Source organism: Centroberyx affinis, unplaced genomic scaffold, assembly GCF_046629955.1.
Source record: "Centroberyx affinis isolate AG114_WGS23_722 - 3 ecotype Tasmania unplaced genomic scaffold, CSIRO-AGI_Caff_v1 ptg000434l_1, whole genome shotgun sequence".
NCBI lineage: Eukaryota > Metazoa > Chordata > Actinopteri > Beryciformes > Berycidae > Centroberyx > Centroberyx affinis.
The window spans coordinates 60051-66050 of record NW_027279098.1 but is presented as its reverse complement, the minus strand read 5'-3'; positions in this window follow the sequence as shown (position 1 = coordinate 66050).

The window sequence follows — 6000 nt, the reverse complement described above, 5'->3', positions numbered from 1 at the left end:
AAACACACCGGGAGGCAGAGAGGACCAAGACCTCGTAACACAACATTTAAATGTCACCAACCTGCTCTGTGTAGCCGCACTTCAGGATGTAAAACAGCGTCCAGTAGCTTTCGTTGTCGGTCGTTCTGCTCTTTTGAACGAGAAACTTCCTCCTCGTACTCTGCTATCGTTCTTTCAAACAGCCCAAATATCTCTTCAACAGCCGCAGTTAGTCGCTGCTTCACCAACGCTCTCAGCTTCTGGACTTTAGACATTATACAATAACGCTGCTTACTGAGTCAAAACACAACCTGCTCGATATCAAACAGTCTCTTTAGCTAGCTAGCGTTGTGTTGCTAAGCTCCGTCCCTGTCTGTCTGTTAGCAGCTAGCTAGCTATGCTAACTTAAAAAGCTTTGTAGAGTCTGAGGTAAAACCTTAAGAAAGAAGAGCGAAGGGCGCGAGCTCCGTTCAGATAGAGTTATCCATACACACACAGTCTTCTGCTGCTTCATTAAACATGGAAACTAGACTTTAGAAAGGAAAACAACGGAAAGTAATCCTCCGCTCATGAAAGTTTACAGACACTGGCCGCCATCTTGCGCGAGGCCACGAAGCTTCTTCTTCTTCTTCTTATTGAAGTTGTGGCAGTTTAGATGCAGCTAGGCATAGCACCGCCCTCCACAGGATGATATAAACTCCAACATCCTCAGTCTTGATTAGACAGGCCGGCATGTAGAAAAAAAAGCTTTTATTGTAATTATTTGGTCTTTCTTTCCTGGGCCGAGCAAAGTAAGAAAAAGAAGAAAGCCCAATATAGATCTAGTGAGGCCTTGTTTAGATTTCACACCATTTGTTGCAGAACTCCTCACTGCTGCGACCGGCTGGGAGCCTTTCAGATTCTGAGGCCCCCAGGGATTCGTTTGGCTCTTACAGACTCAGAGTTGAGCCATGACGTTCAGCCTTGCTGCCTTCAGTGAGAGGTGTTTCAACTTTTTTATAAAGTCTTCCTCAACCACACAAGGAATGTCTGGTAATTCAGCATGAGGAAACATGATCCTCTCCATCTCTTCTGCAGAATAGGAGTCTGTACTTTAGTATCTGTAATGCCTTGAATCTCAGCAAAAGTAGCCATGATAAGCCACTCAAAGCTCAGGGAATGGGGGCAGCAAACATGCACTAAAATCCACAAGTCCAGTAGGGGTGTTTGGGATCTTAACACAAAGGCACAAAAAGGGAAAACATTTATTTACATCATGCCCAACTAAAAAGTGTCAAAAGTGCAGCGAACAGACTAAAGCTGGGAGAAGGTTTCTCTGGGAGAATGGATAGGGAAACAGTTCTGTCTTTGAGTAGGATGAACAGTCTGGTCTGTAAACCTGGGCTTGGCCCTCATGAACAAAGAATGTGATGATCAGGAAATTCATTCCCAATCTGCAGACACAACTTTCTCTGTCAAACTAGAAGCGGATCCTACTAGGACACCCAAACAAGAGATGGACTCTTCTCTTACATTTCCGTCACAATTTAAGTTTTAACAAAAGATCATCCTACTGTACCTGTAGTGTTTGCCTTACCTAAAGTACACATCTCTAAGTTGCCCAGTTGTTGCCTCTAATGAAAGTCTATTGGAACCTCCGTCTATCTTGACAGGTGCCTGCACCCCCTTGTGGTACAGCTACACTCTTATTTACCTCCAGTCTCATGGTGTATCCATGGGTTCTAGCTTTGGCCCTGATTTTGCTCCTCCTTAAACATAAAACCTTTCTCCAGTCATATTCTCATGTACAAAAGATATATTGATGATTGTTTCCTTCTGTGGCGGGCTCCATTGGAGAAATTAGATGAAATCACTTTATACTTATCGACATGAACCCCACAATAAGGTTTAATGTTGAACACGGTGATCATGAGATTCCCTTTTTGGACACTAGGGTCTGCTTTCAGGACAGTCTGATCACCACCACCTTTTACACTAAACCCACTGATAAAAACAGCATTCTACATACTGCTAGATTTCATCCCACCTCCTTAAAGACGGGTCTGCCCTATTCTCAATTCTTGAGATGAAATCGTATGTGTGCTACCAGTGAAGATTGTGAAATACAGGCCCAGAAAATGTACTTCAACTTTAGGGAGAGAGTATATCCTACAACATGGTTTGACAAAGCCCCTAAAAAGGTCTGAGAGATGGATTTGAATCGGTCCACAAACCAAAGATCTGAGAGAAAATATTCATGTGTGTCACTACTTATTCTCCCCTTAATGGTGAGATCAGGGACATCATTGAGAAACACTGGGATGTGTTGTGTTTGGATCCAATCTGTAGAAAACCTTTGTGTGACGGTCCTCTCTTCTCCTATTACAGGTCTAGAGATGTAAGAGATTTCCTTGTACATGCAGACAGCTTGATCCCCTCTGTATTTATCCAGAGACGTTTGGACAGCCTGACCAGATTCTTCCCCTGCCGCAACTGTACGGCTTGTGAGAAGAAAAACACTTTCAAGATTCACGATTCAATACTTTATTGCCATACAACCTTAGTTGTAAGGAATTTGTCTCAGTGTGCTCATAACAGAACATTAACAGCAGGGACCACAAGCATAATATAACATAAAATCATGAACAAGCACATAAGGCAGATGATAAAATACATGACAAAAACCCCACCAGCCACCAGCCATACGGCTTCTAAAACATACATGGTAAAACAATGTGTTACAGGTACATCTGCTGGTTATTTATCTCACCTCATACCCATGTGGGTTAGAATACGTAGGCGAGACTAAAAGACCTGTGAAAACACAGATTATAGAACATGAGAACACAAAAGTGCCGTTGGCAGAAACAATGTCAAATCACCTACAGCCAAACATTTCCATGATGCCGGTCATTCTGTCTCAAACCTCCTACTGTGTCACAGAGCAGATCAGCAAGACAGGTAGGGGTGGGAATATAGAACAGAGGTTACTTGGGGGCAGAACGCAAATGGTAATGATAATAGTCTGTATTCATGTGAATTGTATAGACCTCCTATGGCCTCAGCTGCCTTATTGACTAATTGTTTGCATTCCCCATTTGCCACAAGTCTCTTTGATTGGCTCACACTGAATTTGAGTCTATAAATAAGTCTTTGTGAAGTGAGTCTTTGTACGGTGCTGAGGAAACTTTCACCTTTTGTCTGTTCACTGCACATTTGACACATTTTAGTTGGACACAATGTAAACAAATGTTTTGCTTTTAGGAGCCTGTTTTGTATTTTTTGTCATAATGTGCAAGATACTTTCTTCAACCCACTTACATTTTTTAGACTTTTTTTTTTTTACATTTTTACCTTTATTAGACAGTTCAAAGTTGAGACAGGAAAGACTGGCAGAGAGAAGGGGAAGACATGTGACAAAGGTCCTGGGGCAGATTGGAGCCACCAGGACGCCCCTTCTTCAATACATTCAATATAAAACATTTTCAAATAACATTTTACAATTTGTGTCAGATCTCATTTTGTGAGAGATTTCAATTAGTATTTGCTTTTTATCATTAATTTATACGACAGAATTGTGTATCACAATAACTTGTTCGCTGTGTATCAGGATATGATTCTACTGACAATAAATGACACTGAATTACTGCCCAGCCTGATATTAAGGAGCCTGTAACAGAGAAATAAAACTCACATGGGAATGTTGAACCTGAATTTGAGCCAAAGAGCAGCAACAGTAATTCTCTCTCTCACATTAGCCAACATTAACACAAGATGTGTATGAGCAGTATTCAGATCTGGCTGCATCCCGAACCACAACACTGACTAGAAGGGTTTGGGTTTCCTCCTGAATGATGGACTATCATGATGTGTCTCTAGTTTATTGTTCTGTTCCTGCTGAACAGTTCAGCTCAACCAGCAGCTCTGCAGCTTCACCTGCTGCTGCTCTCACCAACACACTTATGGCTTCTGACCTGTGAACGCCGGCGAAATCTTCTCCCACAAACACTGCAACTGTAGGGTTTCTCTCCTGTGTGGATCATCATGTGTCTCTTCAAATATGCCTTTTCACCAAAATGTTTACCACAGATTGAGCAACTAAAGGGTTTCTCTCCAGTGTGGACTCTCATGTGTCTCTTCAAACGTTCTTTATCAGCAAAAATTTTCCCACAGACAGAGCAATTCAATTCTTTTTCTCCTGCATGGACAGCCATGTGTCTCTTCAAGTGTCCATTTTGTCTAAAACGTCTCCCACAAACACTGCAACTGAACTTTTTCCCTTCTGTGTGGATTCTCATGTGTACCTCCATGTATGATTTATTACAAAAACTTTTACCACAGACTGAGCAACTAAAGCGTTTCTCTCCTGTGTGGATTGTCACATGTTTCCTCAGGTATCCTTTACAACGAAAACTTTTACTACAAATACTGCAACTGTATGGTTTCTCTCCTGTGTGGATTGTCATATGGTCCTGCAAATGAATATTCTTAAGAAATATTTTACCACAAACTGAGCACCTAAACCGTTTCTCCCCAGTAGAGCATCTTGCTCTACTGGGGACTACTGGGGATCTATGACTTACATGGACTTTGTTGTATTTCGGTGAGTCTAAACCTGACTGAGGTTCTCTAGTCTCCTTCCAATCCTCATCACTGTCTTCAGTCTCAGGTTCAGAAGAGTCTGAAGTCTTGCCATCACTAGTTGGTTGTAAATGACTAGCTGGATCTAAGTTCCTGGCTGGTTCTGATACTCCACAGTCCTCTCCATCAGCTTCTGTTTTCATCTGTTCAGTTGAGCTGCTGGCTAGAGGCTCTGCCTCTCTGTTCTCCTCAGTTTGGCTTTGATGAAGCTGTGAGGACTGAGGTTTCTCTTCATCATCTTCACTCTTCACAGGGACAGGAGTGAACGGGAACTCGGTGATATCGGCCTCCTCCGGCCCTCGAAGCCGCTCTCCCTCCTGACCGGTCCGGAGTTCCTCCTGTTCCTCTTTAATGTGTGGGGGCTCTGGGTCCTCCTGGTCCAGACTGGGGCTCCAGTCCTGCTGCTCAGGGGGAACCTCTTCTTCATGGACCAGCAGCTGTGGAACATCTGGAGGGAAGACTGAAATACACACATACACACATTAAGGAAAATTGTGACGGGTGTTCGAGTAAACCAACACTCAGATTACAAAAAAATCTGAATCATCAAGTTATGGAGCTATATTTCCCCCAAAACCAATCGTACCAAGATTGTGAAATGGTTCAATCAAAAGAAGGCAATTTGAAAACCCAAAGTCAGTTCTGTAAATCTTTAAACAGGATTGAAATCCACATTTCCCAAATTAAATCCTTATGTTACAACTACGAATAACCCCCCCCCCCCCCCCCGTTCGCATTTTGTATCTGTGTTTATACGTTTACGAACACAGTTGGTATCTCGACAGCTGCTTGCTTCAGCAAACTCAACTATTGTTCTCCTGTTTACTTATTAGTTGTGCTTGCTCCAGCAGTAGCTACTGCAATTACAATTTCACATTTGGCAGACGCTTTTATCCAAAGCGACTTTCACATGAGATTTGCATACAACACAAGCAAGTTTCTAGATAGGAGAGAACAACGAGAATAAGAGCTATAGAGCTAAGTTCTGGTCCAACAGGACAAAGGTGCTATGAGGGAGTGCTACAAGGTAGTGCTATGAGGTAATGCGTAGAGTGCATCAAATTTTTTTTATTTTTTTTTTATTTTTTTTTATGAAAGGAGGTATTCGCTAAAGAGCTGGGTCTTTAGCCTTTTCTTAAGGATAGAGAGGGATTCTGCGGATCGAATGGAGTTTGGCAACTCGTTCCACCACCGGGGAACCACAGAAGAAGAGTCTGGCTAGAGACTTAGGGCCTTGCTGAGGTGGCAGCACCAGGCGCCGCTCCATGGCAGAGCGTAGTGAGCGGGAGGGAGCGTAGACCTGAATGAGGGAGTTCAGGTAGGTCGGAGCCGTTTTGGTTATTGTTTTGTAGGCGAGCATCAAGGACTTGAACTTGATGCGGGCAGCAACTGGGAGCCAGA